The sequence below is a fragment of the Apium graveolens genome, unplaced genomic scaffold, assembly GCF_009905375.1.
Source record: "Apium graveolens cultivar Ventura unplaced genomic scaffold, ASM990537v1 ctg5069, whole genome shotgun sequence".
Taxonomy (NCBI): Eukaryota; Viridiplantae; Streptophyta; class Magnoliopsida; order Apiales; family Apiaceae; genus Apium; species Apium graveolens.
In genome coordinates, this window is record NW_027418803.1 from 137,951 (window position 1) to 154,558 (window position 16,608).

General features: G+C 35.1%; 1 pseudogene; it reads left to right on the forward strand.

Moving 5' to 3' along the window:
• The window catches only part of LOC141702422 (uncharacterized), an 83,916-nt pseudogene extending 72,481 nt beyond the window's left edge, over positions 1 to 11,435 (forward strand).
• The last annotated feature ends 5,173 nt before the right edge of the window (positions 11,436 to 16,608 follow it).

Below are 16,608 nucleotides of genomic sequence, written 5' to 3' on the forward strand. Positions count from 1 at the left end.
TAACTCTCTTAGAGAAGCCAAAAATCCAAGTAAGTGAGCATCATCTTTTAGATGATTTGTTGGCTCATTTACCATTCCTTTCTGAGACTGTTGAGACATCTGTGCCAAAATTTTCATCAATCTGCACAGAGTCTATAATAGTCTCCACTCCAAACTCTTTCATTTCTACTATCCCGATGGATATTCATCATCCGTCGAGTAGTGATTGTATCCCGACGGATAAGCCTAACAGCAGACATCCGTCGGATAGCTATACTACTAACCCGATGGATATTCTTCATCCGTCGGGTGTCTCTGCACAAATTCAAATTTCTTCAATTCTTACAAGTGCAAAAGACTTATTAGTAGTGCAATCACTCCTAGGGTTGAGGGAAGAGAGTGATTTGAGTGAGAGTCTGGGTTGCTCCCAGGAAAAAAGAGAGGAAAAGAGTGAACCAATGCGGTCCATTTCTTCAGGACTGGCAAAAGTGAGTGAGAGGAGTCCCACATTAGATGGTGAAGGTGAGGGTGTGAGGGTAGGAAGCCAAGGGGAGCCCTTGATGCAAAAGCAGAGAGATCATGAGAGAAAAACAGGTACATGAGTGATAAGGATGGAAATCATTGCAAGTGAATCAATGAGTGTCAATGAAGCAGAAAGGAAAAGACTATTTCAGCAAGACTATCAAGCTGTTATAGACTCTATTTCCCTAGATGCTGAGACATTTACTCACCCTGCTACAACTTACCAAACTCTAGCTATACAGGGTAACGAGGAGGCTGAAAGGATGCTACAATTGTTGCACACTACACAATCTCTATAAAGAATAAAAGATGCAATCACTGCTATGCCTTCCAACACTAGTAGTGATTTTGAATTGGCTAAAGATTTATTTGGAGATGCTGGTGGGGATGATGAGGAAGACAATATGAGCATATGGGGAGATACAGACACTCCAGCCTGGATGCTAACAAAAGATTATTCCTACTCACATCTCCAATCAACACTATTCAAGCTGATCCATGACACCCAAGCAGCAATTCAATCATCTCATAATGCTAGCACAAAGAAGCTACTTACAGCTCACCTTGAACACTTCAACTACATAAAATCCAAGCTCTTCATCACAGTCAGAGTGTAGATGAAATCAAACAAGAAATTTCTAAAGTAAAGTAGGATTTCATAGCAAGGTTGGATGCTAGAATGCCTGGAACTACCATGACTGAAATAGCTCATAAGCTAAGGAAGGAAACTGATCTCAATAGAAAAGTTGAGGCCATGGACACAAGATTATCTGATGTAGAGAAGTCAATGGCCAAGATACATACCAATCAAGAAACTCAAACTGCTCTACTATAACAGTTGGTGGCTGCTCAACTCCCCTCCACTCAACAACCTGATGCTAACAAAAAGGGGGATAAAAGCTCAAGTAAGGGGGAGAAAGGTGCATGTGAGGGGGAGCTACAACTAAACATACAAGTCAGCAAAGTGATTGTGCCAACAATTGCTTTCACAAAGCCACCAGCCCTGGACAACATTGATATCATAAATTTGGCAGCAGCAAAACTGAACATAGATCACAAACTGCTAAAGATTGATATAGCAGCAGCTGAGAAGGAATTAAAAGAAATGTGGAGAAAGATAGATGTAGAGATTCAACAAAAGTTTGGGCCAATTCAGAAACCAGATAAAGTCTTTAGTCATCACTCTCAAGTCATGAAAATCTATGTGAATGACATAAGTATGAACTATCTGGAAAAGGGTCAAACTTCCTGCATCAAATCTCCAAAAGCAGATTTAATCATGAAGCCTAAAAGAAACTATCTAAAGTTTTCAGGAAAAGAATCCTATGTATACTATATATGAGACACCTAGGCCAGATGAGAAGAAGCTGTTGGCAAGGTCAATTGCATTTTACAAGGATCCAGCAGATTCAACACTTAAAAAGAGAATTGCAAAGATCTACAGAAATGGTAAAAAAATATGTGTGGTGGCTGGACACCCTCAGTTTATAGAAGCCAAAAAGGAAGAGAAAGAGAGGATAAGGCAAGAAAAGAAGCAAGCTGCCTTGGATGCTAAGAAGCTCAAACAAAAGAAGGATCAAGCTGCTATCTTAGCCAAACTTCAAGATGTGAAGACTACAACTGAGATCTCTGCACAACCATCTGTGATTGCTGAACCTCAAAATCAGAAAGTGCAAGATGAACCTCAACATACAAAGAAACCAAGGTATAAGCAAAGAATCAAGAGAAAATTGGAATTCAGTGATGAGGAAAAGGAAGACTCTATTCCCAAAAAGCCTACAACTACAACTCAAATATCAAAACCCTCTGTGGTATTTGAAGAATTCAAAGTGGTGGATCCAACAAGGAATATTTATGGCGAGCCAATTATTCCTAAGGATGAGCCAGTAGACTGGAATAGTTTGCCAATTCCTGAGCTAAATTTACCTATTTTCAAGCCAAAGAAGACAAAGACAAGAGCAAGCAAGAAAGTGAAGCATGTGATTCTCAAATCCAAGACCTCAATCAAAGCTAAATCTACAGTCAGCAAGGGAGACATGATGTACATCTGTGACATCAAGGAGTTTTCCGACATAAACCTTTACTTAGATGAATTGGAAGAAGTTAGAGGAATTGATGCTCACAGACATCTCCCTGAAAGGCTGGTATTCAAATACAAGGGAGGAAGAGAGTTCATATGGCCACTTCACATGTGTCTCCAAGAAAGCCAATATGTCCTAATAAAGGTCTACTCTTCATTCAAAAAGAATTATGGTTATAATGTGACTGCAAGAAGACTAGTTCTAAAGAAGATTGAGGAGCTGAGGAGTATTAGAGCTAAAGATGCACTTCCAAAAACTCTATTTATTCCCTTCACAGGAAAGAGAGTGCATCTGAGGCCCTATTGGCTGATGGAATTTAAGGATGAAAAAGGAGTTAGAAGATTCTTTAAATTGGAGGACCAATTGAGTATCTCTAGCAATGAGACTCTTTTGGAATTGCAGGAAATGCTAGATCTCTCAGAAGCTGATGAACTTGAATTCTATAGACAACTCCAGAATCAAATTGAAGAAAACAACAGAAGGCTTGGAAAGAAATCCAGACAATCAAGGAAATAAATCTATCTGCTCAGACTAGAGGAGCACCTTGATAATAATTGTGAGCAATTTCTTTGTGTACTTTGCACTGATTCAATTTTCAGCAATTTGTAGCACTTATCAGTTTTATCTACTATTTTTCAGTCTGTATCTTTAGGATGTTTTGTTATTATGAAGTTTCTCTTAATTTATGGCTACAATTCCAGTAGACATAAATTGGGGGAGATTTTTAAGAATATGTTGTGTACTTGATGATAAGCTAAACAAAACACCTTAGTAGATTTAACTTAGTGAATTTGTAGCACCCGACAGATGATCAATTATAGTCCCGACGGATGACTCAATATAGTCCCGACGGATGACTAATTGATATCCACCGGGTGAGTAGCTTATGCAACAATAAGTATCGTAGCACATTTCTGCAAACAACTTTATATAGATTCTGTAGTAGCTTATGAATCATGTAGACTGCTGGTAGATGTGCAGAATAGGTTGATTAAATGTAAATATAAGATGTCTTATAATTCTGCACAAATAAAATGGAGTCAAGTGATAAATGGCTACCCGACGGATGATCAACAAATCTACCCGACGAATGATCAACAAGGCTACCTTGACGGATAACAAGCATGTACCCGACGGATGATCAATTCAAATATCTATTGAAAGTGACAACACAGTCACATGCATCGCGTGTTTGCAAAATGAATGTGGCAGCCTGTTTAACAGGGTTTTTGAGAACAAAGAAGCATTACCATTTCCATGCTATTATGAAGATATTCAAAGATGCTGGAATAGAGTAGTGAAGCAGCATGGAATTAGACTTGATAGGTTTTGTTTTATTATCTTGTCTTATTACTATATAAACTTGGTGATATATAAACCAAGTGTAGCAAGTAGAACAACTAAAAGACTAAGCAAATATATTTATCTGTAGCATTTATCTGTAAGTTTAGTTGTTCATAGTTTATAAGCAGTTGTGAGCTATTCAAGCTTCACATGGTTCTCACTTGATATATATATATATATATATATATATATATCTGGTGGATACATTCAAATCCACCAAAAAGTTTTAAAGACCTGAGTTTTTATTACTTTGTGTTTGATTTAATTAACTCTTTATTCCGCACTTTGCAAATCAAATAGTTAGATATAAATTGAGTTAGAACTATTTTTCATAAATCTCAAAAAGAAGCCAGAATTACATTCAACCCCCTTGTAATTCTTGTTGTATTGTTAGGGAATAACAAAAGTTCTGCAAACTCAAGGGGATAAAACAAAAGTTTTCTGCTCCTGGAACTCCACAACAAAATGTAGTTATTGAAAGGAAGAATAGAACTCTGATAGAAGCTGCAAGAACCATGCTTGAAGAAGCAAGATTGCCTACCTACTTCTGGGTTGAGGCTGTGCAAACTGCTTGCTTTACACAAAATGCAACATTGATCAACAAGCATGAAAATACACCATTTGAGATGGTGAAAGGGAAGAAGCCAAATTTGAAATACTTTTATATATTTAGTTTTAAGTGTTTTGTTCTCAAAACTCATCTGGAGCAGCTTACCAAGTTTGATCTAAAAGCTGATGAAGGAATATTTGTAGGATATCCGTTGACTACAAAAGCCTTCAGAGTTTACAATCTGAGAACAAGAACAGACATGAAGTCTATACATGTATCTTTTGATGACAAGAAGATAACAGGTCTAGAAGATGCAGATGACCATGACAAATTGAGATTTGAAAATGAAGTACCTTATGCTGAAATTTTAATTCCTAACTCTGATACAGTTAAGTCTTGATGTCACTCAAAGCTCTGAAGTTCCACTGAATAATGGAAATTCTTCTGACATTGAAGCATATGTTGAGGGGAAGTAACATGACTCAAATCCAAAGACTACTGCGAGTGATACAACTCAAGGAACATCAGTAGAAAGATCATCAGACTCATCTTCCTTAAACTCTGATGAGTCAAATGCTGATAACTACGGGAACACTAATTCAGGGGGAGCATCAGGAAACAACAGTGGTACTACTCAAAGAAATAACAGAGAGTTCATAGATCAAGGGAAGGTTCTTCTTCTAGGAGTCAACTTCCATCAACAAGAAAATGGTTTACGTCACACACACCTGACTTGATCATTGGAAACCCTAACAGTGGTGTAAGAACAAGAAAAGTCACTCAGAATGAATGTCTCTACCATTTTTTTCTATCTCAAACTGAACCTAAGAAGGTTGAAGAAACTCTACAAGATGCTGACTGGGTCACAACAATGCTAGAAGAGCTCAATGAATTTGAAAGGAACAGAGTCTGGACTCTTGTGCCAAGACCAAAGAACAGATCTGTAGTTGGCACAAAATGGGTGTTTAGAAACAAAACTGACAGTGAGGGCATTGTTACAAGGAACAAAACAAGACTGGTTGCAAATGGTTACTCACAACAAGAAGGCATTGATTATGATGAGACATTTGATCCAGTTGCAAGGCTAGAGGCAATAAGGATCTTTCTTACCTATGCTGCTCACAAGAAGTTTAAGGTGTTCCAAATGGATGTGAAGAGTGCATTCTTAATGGAGAACTTGAAGATGAAGTTTATGTTGAACAGCCTCAGGGTTCATTGATCCAAAGTATCCAGATTATGTCTACTTATTGGATAGAGCATTCTATAGATTGAAGCAAGCTCCAAGGGCCTGGTATGAAACACTTGCTCTATTTCTACTAGAGAGTGGTTTCACAAGAGGTACAATTGATAAAACTCTATTTTATAAATACCATGGTAAGGACTTGTTATTAGTAAAAATATATGTTAATGATATCATTTTTGGATCTACTAATGATAAACTTTGTGAGAGATTTGCAAAGATAATGCAGTCCAGGTATCAAATGAGTATGATAGGATAATTGAGTTACTTTCTGGGGTTACAAGTCAAACAGACTAATAAAAGAATCTTCATAAATCAATCCAAATACACCAGTAACTTACTCAAAAGATTTGGAATGTAGGACTACTCAACTGCATCAACTCCTATGACCACTACAACCAAGTAAGATTTAAATACTGGTTTTTCAGTAGATATAACTAACTACAGAGGTATGATTAGCTCACTCCTATATCTGACTGCTAGTAGACCTGATATCATGTATGCTACCTATCTCTGTGCAAGGTTCCAAACTGACCCTAGAGAACCTCATCTATTAGTTGTAAAGAGAATCTTCAAGTATCTCAAAGGCACTATGAATCTGGGATTATGGTATCCTAGAGATTCAGACTTTAAGCTAATTGGATATTCAGATGTTGATTTTGCACGATGCAAATTAGACAGGAAAAGTACTTCTGGAAGCTGCCAATTTCTTGGAGGTAGATTAGGTTCTTGGTACAGCAAAACAAAAGTCAATTTCCACTACAACTGCATAAGCAAAATACATTGCTGCAGGAAGCTGTTGTGCTCAGATTCTATGGATGAAGAATCAGCTGCTGGATTATGGGTTTGACTATTCTTTTATTCCTATATATTGTGATAATCAAAGTGCTATTGCAATGACAGGAAATCCAGTGCAGCATTATGTGACTAAGCACATCAGTATCAGATACCATTTCATAAGGGAACATGTGGAAGCTAGTACAGTGGAATTGATCTTTGTTCCAACAGATCAGCAAGTAGCATATATATTCACCAAGCCTCTATGTGAAGTCACATTCACAAGACTGGTGAATGAATTGGGAATGATTTCAGGGTAGTTCTCAAACTCTGATAATTAAGTCTGCTGATATTTATTGAAGCATGGTATCTTATTATTTGACAGTACTTGTTAGATATTGATTCTTATGCTAAATGCTTGATACCATGATATATAACATGCAAACTGTGCTAAATGATCTTATGTGAAAATTGCATGTTGAACTACTGATTATGCTTATAAACTCTGTTATTAGTTGAACTTGTTTTGACTAATAGTTTATATCAGTGGTTGATAAATCTTGATAATTGTGATTACCTGTTGTTAATGGTCAAACTTTGATTGACTGTTTTTTATAAGAATAATGTTTAAATCAGCATTATGATTACAAGGTTGAAGTTAGCCTCAGATGGGAAATTTTTCATGGTTATATGTGTCTACTGTTGAGAAAGATTTGGAACATGTTCGTTTAATGCTTAACCTTATTCTTAGAAACTATGCATACAGTAACACACATTTACATGATTACTTTTTAAGTCAGTCGTACGTTGCCACGTGTCCTATTAAACTAAACATGACTAAATTAGTTGAGAAAAGTATTGTATAAAATCAATTTTTGATTCTAGATGATACTTTGCTTATCTGTGTAATTATCTCTCTGCTGCTTTACCCTTCTCAAAATTGTAAACTTTGAAACCCTAACTACTGTTCATAAATTTCTCTTGAAAAATTAACCATGACTTTAGCTGCTACTTCTAACCATTTGATTATGGTGGTTCCAAGTTTGTGACTAATAACTATTCAGCTATCTTGTCTAACAACAGCGTGAAAGTTGATTTTTACATCTTTCAGGACTTTCTTAGATCCAGTGAGATTGGGTTTGCTCTCACAGCTCCACCCACAATCTCTGGTGACCAGGTGCTTGCTATCTGGAGAACTGGCGTATTTGATGATGGAGGAGCTAATGGATCTCCAAGCCTTGTTTTTGAATTTGACAATACAACAAGGATAGTAACTCATCAAACTGTACGAGATGCGTTGCAATTGCCTACTCATACCTCTTACTCAATTTTGGTTGGAGATAATGAGATGAGGAGATTCTTTACTAAGATTGGTTATTACAAGGATTTGAAGAACCTTATTCAGTTAAAAAGGAATTGGCTAAGGAAGGAATGAAATTTCTTCTTTGATTGCATCACAAAGGCATTTAACAACAAAACCTCAAATTTTGATGCCTTGCCCATTATGACACAACATATAGGGTAATCTCTAATTCATGGCTCACATTATGATTATGGTAGAGTAGTTCTGTCTTTTATTGGTGATAGGATAAATGTTGATAGAAATATAGTATATTATGCTAGATTATGTAAGTTGATTTTCAATGCTTATTTTCATAATATTCATATACCCTCTAATCAAATAGTGTCTGTGTTTAGGTTGACAAAAGGGCTTTTTTCGACTTAATTTCACAAGATGAAAAGTGGTTGCATTTAGCTCCCTTGAGGTTACCTTTAGTTGCAAGAAACTTGCTCTTAGCAAGACTTCCTGAGACTTATAGTTTGTTTAACAGTCAAAGTGCTAAGCTGCAGGAAATAACCATTGGAAACCCCCTTGTAGCTCACCTCAACACAAAAATCAAACACTAAAACCATCTCAAACAAAAGCCACCTCAAGTGTCTCTCAAAGACACTTGTTATTAAAAGACAGAAAGATGTGGTACAAAAAGCTACAAATCCTGCTGTAGCTAAGTCAAAAATTGAAGCATCTCAAGTTCGTCATTCTTCAAAACCTTCAGAAATTGTAAAGAGAAAACTTGTACTTGCTGGATTAGAATCAGATTCAGATGAGGACAATTCTACCTTATCTTCCAGATTTCCAAATCTTTTGTCTGATTCTTCTCCAAAACTAGTTGTTTCATCAACTGGAAAAGACAAAGATGCTGATTCTCATACAAATTCAAGACCAAAGAGAAGAAGATTGGTCAAAGCTTATTACAATCAGCACTTGCTCAAGCTTAAACAGGAAATTGTTGTGGAGACACAGAGTGCATCAAATCTAAATTCTGATATCCAGTCTACTGCTGAGGCGCTTGTAGAACTGTCTGAAACTCCAATCATGCAATATCACAAGAGAGCAAGGGAAGTCTCTCATGAGCAAGTAGAAGATAGTGTCAAGAGGCTGCAAGGAAAATGACTTTTTCCCTGGATCAAGCACGCAAGAACCTGTATCTCAAAGGGGTACATCAGCTATATCTTCTGATCCAATCACACAAGAACTTGTACCTCAAAGTGGTGTAGCAGATATTGAAGCACAAGAGCCTCTGATTAAACCTACTCAGGAGTCTATTACTGTAATTGTGGAGAAGAGTACACAAGAACCTGGTTAGTCAAATTCATCCAACAACTCTTACTTCTCCAGCTACACAAGAACCATTGCATCAAAGTTGTGAAGGGTTTCGAGCACATAAACGCAACGAAAACAATAATTAAAAATGTGAAAAATCAGAATTTTTGAAACCCGCCGCAGGATCCATGCGAAAAATATATATTTAATTCGTAGATCAGATTGTTTACCTTAAGAAGCTTTATAAATTGGTTGACTAATGGAGATCCAAAACTTGTTCAATCACCACGCATCCCGCTCTCGCGATCTACGCTCTATCGGTATCCACACGAATGGTTGAACGCAAGGATTGAATGTGTACTAGCACAAACTCATTTCTTCTTGCTCTCTCCATCTTCTCCTTTGGTGGCTAGGGTTTTAGTAAAAGTCTTGCATACAAAATTAGCCACACAAGAGATTTATATAGAGAGTATAATAAGAATTATAACTCTTAATTAATTAGGAGTTATTATTAATTTAAAATTCCAATTTGTATAATAATTAAGTCACACTTAATTATTTAACAAATGAATTTCATAGTTAATATTAGTAAATTCAAATATCAATATTTATCTAATTAATTAAGTCATACTTAATTAATATTATAAATAATTCGAATTACTTTAATATAATTTAAATCCAATTTAAATTAAATAATCCTTCAAGCATTCTTAGTGTGTGACCCTATAGGTTATTATTACCTTGGCAATGAATTTTAAATCTAATTAAAATCATAAACAATGAGCGACATCTAGTAATACATCATTGCTACCCAAGTAATAATAATTGAATCGGTGATCGATTAAACCTTTTGTGAATAATGTACAATGTAATATAATCCCTTTAACCAAATATTATAGATTAAACTAGAGGCATGTAATGTGTCATCCTCATCATAGTTTAATCCAAGTTTCCTTGATCAATGAGTAGACTATCATATCAAATCAACATTTGAGCGTGGCCACACATTTCATAGTCTAGCTTACACAAGAGGCCAATAATGTCACTCCTAAAATAAGAGGGTTAAATCCCATCTAGATCATTCATATTTCTTATACGATTCATAATATACCCAATGTCCACTTTTATCATTACCCGATCAAGGATAACTTTTAATGGAATCAATGTATATTAATTCTCTTATAGAAATATAATGACTTCAAGTCTAAGGACCATTACATCATTATCACTGTGAAAATTACTTATGACACAACAGACATGTAGAATCTCACATTGGGTTTGTCCAGCACCATGTATATCTACATCTGCCTATGTTTTTGACTTTAGTATCATCATACCTATGATCAATGAGATGTGATCATCAGTCAACAAACACACCAGTCTTAATGCATAATTATTGTCCCTTAATAATAATACTCCACTAGGGATCTTTGAGAATATTGATATTATTCTCATAATCTCATTTCTAAGTCACGTAATTAGAGATATAGAATTGCATATCATATTCCAAGGACATTTATTAATCTAACATTTATATCGCAATAAATTAAGAATTAATAAATTATAAAGGGAATAATCGATGGAACATAAATATTAATAATCCTAATTTCTTAAACTAAAACATCATAGTGTTGTCTCTAGGGCACAAATACTAACAAGTTGTAATGCAAGCCTTACTCTTGTTGTAGTGACTCTTATTATTGATGTTGAAGGCAGAGTTCATCCGTCTCATAGGTCTACTGATATTCTATCAGTACCACAGCTGAATGTTCGCACGGAATCTGCCTCTTCAGATTCACAAGGTATAAATACTGGTATTACTTTATCAGTATTTAATTTAAATAATGATTTAGTTCTTTCAACATGTATAGTATGCTTTTCATGATATAAATTCTGTTAATATGATTACATCTAGACCTTACAAAGGACTACCTCTAGTTGTATGATCACATATCACCTTTCTTTAGCCACCTCTTATTTCTATAGGACAATCTTTCTGAGCATTTTTCTGTGAGATGTGTGAAAAGATTGAGAGAAAAACAGAATTTAAGAGAGGCAGGATCCTTCCTGGAAAAGGAGAGGTAGATGAGAGATGGGATTTAGTAATCCTTGTGAGGAAGCTCTGACTATTAAAAGTCATGAGATGTATGGTGTGAGAAGTAGTGGGACTAATTTAAAAGAATAGAGAGATTAAGTCTAATTTGCTACATGTTTGCAGATGCTCAGAGTACTCAAGGAACAGATGCTGAACAGCAGTCTGTTGCATCTCAGGAATACTCTGATGTATCAAAGGCTATTGATCTCTCTGCAAGTCTAAGTATTGATACTTTCTTGTAGTCCATACATTCTACTATTCCATCATATGATATAATACATATTTTTGTTGAAAAACAGCCCATTCATTCTTCTATTCCATCAAATGAGATAACCCCTGTTATTGCTGAATAAGTAGTAGCACAACAGTCCATTCATAAAGATTTATCCATTTCAGAATTACCACAACATGTTAAAGGAATTAAAGTTCTGGAAGTTATTGAAGCTCCAATTCATTTATCTACAATACTTGAAGATGTAGAGATAACTGCTGAAGGTGTTGAAGCTTCTGAAGCCACTGGATCAATTTCTCATTCTTTTCTGCATACTGAAGCTGGAGATAAAATTCAAAAATTAGTGCAAGATCCAACTACTATTGAAGAATCTAATGATGGTAAAGAAACTCATGTATCTAATGCTATGTTAGATCTTGAGTATAATCTTTTCTTTCCTGAAGATATGCCTATACATGTTCGACAACAGAAAGTGAAAGAGTTAGATGCTAAGAAGAAGTAGGATTATTCTGATAATCTCTGGAATGCTTATTGGAAAGATACTACATATCCTATTTCCAGAACACGTGCAGTTGAACATCTGGAAACAGCAGAACATAAGATTACAAATCCTGATGTGCTGAATCATCTGAAAGCATCTACTTTGGTTGTCAGATCCTTACACACAGCTCATGAAGAAACAACTACTCAGATCAATCAGATTAAGGAATTATTGATTGCTTCAAAGCTGCTTACTCATCAGGAAATTCAGAAATAATTTTCACCAATAGTTACCAGACAAATTTCAATTGAAGCTAGTCAATCTAGATTGGAGGCTAATCAAGCTCAAATGTCTGATCAACTTACTGAAGTACAGAATTCAATGGAGCCGATTTTTTCTCTACTACTTGGTGATGATGCCAAAAAGGGGGAGAGAATTGTTAAATCTAAATGCAAACAGCTATCATTGATAAGTACTGATGATGAAGATTCTGATGGAGGTAATAAAGAGGAACATAAGGAGATTAAAAGAGGAAGCAAGAGGAATGAAAGAAGAGTTGAAGAATTGACTGCGACTACTAAAATGCAAAAATCTTCACAAGTCACAATTGTTGCTGATGAAGACCAAGGTATTCTGGAGAAAGAAGATGGTGTTGAAGCAAGCCAATATCTTCAAACTCTGAAAGTTAAAGGAAGAAAGACAACTCTATTCTACAAAGATCCAAAGATTCGATTATTTGATTATGAAGTAAGTAGAAGAATATTTGCAAAGGAAATTCCTAGAGTTGATCTTGAACAGCTAAGGCAAACGGAGGAAGACTTTAAAAATTCTATGAAGACATCAAATGTTAATATTACTGTTGTTTCTCAAGTACTTTATGAAGATGATCCTTCTAACAGACCAACCAGAGGTATAGTTATAAGAGAAATCAGTCAGGTAGAAAGTGAAAGATCTCTCAGATCACAAGCTATTGAAACTGCTAACATGAAGCTTAAAGGAGAAGATAGACGAAAAGTCAAAGATTTCAAAGTCAAAAGCTAAAGTTGAAGATAGTATCTAAGAATTTAAATCTTAAACTCTGATAGATTTAATCTATACAGTAGTTAAAACTCATGATACTGAAGAAAATCTTATCGAAGCAGAAATTATCCAAGCTGGTGATTAAAGGAAGATTTTCGGAAGCATTCTAAGTTGAGGAAGTAAAGTTAACCTCTGACATTGCTCAAGTTAAAAAAGCAATTCAGGATGAAGAGTTAAAGTCTGATATTCATTGAAGCAATATTGAATATGCATACTTGGTTCTTGCATTTAGATAGTTTTGACATCATCAATTGAAACTTGTCCATAATTCCATAATGAACAAGTAGAGGGAGATTGTTAGGAGCAATTGATGATATCAAACAGAAACTATCAGAAGCATCAATGAATAATGATTACAAGCATCAACAGATGATGAGTATAAGCATAAACGGATGATGATGACATCAACGGATGTTGGTATTCGACGGATGATGATGTCAACGGATGATGAAATCAGTATTTATCACATCAGTTGATCTTTGAAGAGGAAAAGGAAACAAGAATTTCAAGTCGGTGGAGGAATTTATCTCAGAAGCAATAGTATAGGTCTCTTTGTTGTTAATAGAATAGGATTTCTTATACATTGGTAGCTGTGCTCTATAAAAGCTTAGTTTAGGTTCATGCTATATGCATTGCGACATTGTTATATCTTTCACATAACCTAGCAGCTCTCAAGGATATTTGTTCATCCTTTTGAGAGAGTACTTGTGTAATAAGTTTTTATAAGATTAATATAAAAACTGTATTCACCCCCCTCTACAGTTGATTAGGGGCCTAACACAAAATAATGTCTATCTCTCCGGTAATGTCAGTAGCCACGGTGTAGACATCAAACCTTGTATACAAAATTCTAATATATTATATTTGTCTAAATGAATTAGACCTTCAAATATGATGACCTAAACCAATGGAGAAAAAATCATACCATCTGAGTGGGTAAGGGACTTCTCTTGGGCCACATGCACAGTAGTTAAGATTGTCCCCCACTGAAGTTCGGTTGTAGCATGAGGGCAGTGGTCACTTCACCATTTGGGTGACTCCCTCACAGTTTTGATGGACAATTTACAGTAGGCATTTTTCTACATGTTTTAGTTGTCTCAGAGGATGTACATTAAGAAAACCAAATTGTAATCAAATAAAGTAGGAATTACCCCAATGTAGTCTTTACCAACTTCAGTTAATTTTTTTAACAGTAAGAATTTTTGGTGGCTCTATTTTTCTTTTTTAGCTTGGAAGTCTGTAAATTGTGGTTTCTTCAATCTGTACATTTGGTCGATTATTTAGACAATATGAATCTGAAATGAAGATGGTAGACATAGCTATAGTGGGCATTAATCATACATGTTTCTGAGTTGATAAACACTGTGGTGATTAACATTAACATAAAATGAAGTTGCCCCAACATTGGATACATCTACCTTTCCTGAATTTAAGCATTTTATCTTATGAACAAATTTTTGCCGTTGTACATAGTAATTATTTGTAATAGATAAAGAATTGTTTACCATTCCACTCGGTAACTCTTCCACATCCTACTATAGTGATAAGAGGACGTTCCATATCATCCGTAACCAACTCATCAAAAAGCTCTGCTGCAGCATCCCAGAAAGTAACTTTGACGGAATTTATTCCATCATAGATGTTAAACTTCACATGGGACTGCGGCCTATTCAGCTTGTTTGTGAATCGAGAAATAGGGATTGATGCTTCTTCAATCACATCTATGACATAATATGCGAATGTAATTTATGTAATAAGTAAAAAATAATTTTCTGTAGTAACATATAACTTGTGTTTATAGCTTAAGGGTAAATAAGTTACATGTTAAATAGGTAAAATGATTTGAAAGCTCTTTCAGATCCCCGAGACTGTAAAAATTGAACAAAACTCTTTCGATACATATATTCTTTTCATCAATTCCACGAATTTTAGTCTCTCTGCCAAATATAATACATATTTCTTTCATGACACATCTAAACTTGTCCTCTGGTTTGTAATCTTTGACAGTAAAGTTTTGAAATAAGTAAAGTTCGTATACCTCAATTCCTGGCTCAAGCATACCAGCAATGTTCCCAAGTATGAAAGCATGAACACGACGACACATTAGATGCAACAATGTTATTGTTCTGTTATATATTAAAATTAAACCAAATCATAAAGTACAAAACACAAGAATTTTACCTTATTGTCTAGAAGCAGTATGTTGAAACCTTTGAATATTTCACCAGTTTTAGTGACTCCCCTCCATAGGTTCATCACCCTTGCTAGAATATTCCCGTCATATTTGCCTTTGCATAAATTTTTGAATGAGTCATACATCAGCATATTCATGGTTTTTGTCCTACGTAGAGTAATTGTACAGAAGGGTTCCTATGTAGGCTGAAATTTTATAAAAGAAAACTGTAGTAGTTGTACATTTTGAATGTTGTAGATTATGTTATGAGCCAATACTATTGTTATGTTCTACAAAGTCACTTTAATGTTTGAAATGCACATTCTGGTACATTGTCTAAATCAGTATTTAGGGAGAGTAACTTCTTAGCAGAACGATATGCAAAAGGGTAAACCTTAAACAAAATTAGAAACAAATTTGGGGACATAATAAGTTTAATTAAAATCACATATAGAGGACCATAGAACATTAAGCATTGTTGTAGACATAAGGTTTCAAACTTTTAGATAATAGCAAATGTTACATTTCAGGCATGGCTAATTTCATTAAGAACTTAGCGATTAAAACATTTGCTTAAGATCTTTTCACTTTTGAAATTTTTTCACCATCGTCCATCTCTAATTTGACTGTTGTCTTGTTCTTGCGTCCTCAAATTCGATTTGTAGACTTTCCTGTGGGAGGGCTAATGTATGTCACCAGTGTTTCTTGGGAATCAATTTCCTATAAATATCACCATGAATGTCATTCAGTTTTAATTCATTTACCAAAATCATCTCCTACAATGTAACAGTTACGATAATAGATAATAAGTGTTTACCACAGTATTTGACAGTTGTACAATTTCTGGACTACGTGGTTCGGAAGGATTATGACTCTGCGAAACTTCTTGTGGATCACAAATGCGCTTGGCAACGTAAACATTGGACTGATTCTTTATATTATCTTCATTAGGTCTTAGTGTCACCACAAACTGCTTGTTCAATAAGTCTTTAAGCATTTGGGGAAACTTTTTTCTCATCTCCTGCCTATAGTAGACACATATGTATTGATGGGTTCAGATTATTATACATAATATCTATTGAATATCTAATTTAGTAAAAAGGCAGGGGTTATTAAAGTAGAGTGCATGTAAAGTTTGGTATGGTACCTCACGGTTATCGTTCTCCAGCTCATAAACGTCCTTTCTTGTAATTCGCTAGAGTTCATCATCGGGAAATATAATTGGCATAAATCCTGTATTATCCCCACAGATGGTATTGACTTTGAATTTGAAAATAAATGACCAAATTTATACTTAACGGGGTAACTAATATATGTTCAAGAAAGAGTATAATACGTGAAAAAGGAAAGAAATGGATGCCTCTTATCTGGACATGGCATATTTTTATTGCACTCGATACATCTGTAACTCCCATTTGTGATTATGACCTCGTTATCACACTTTGTATG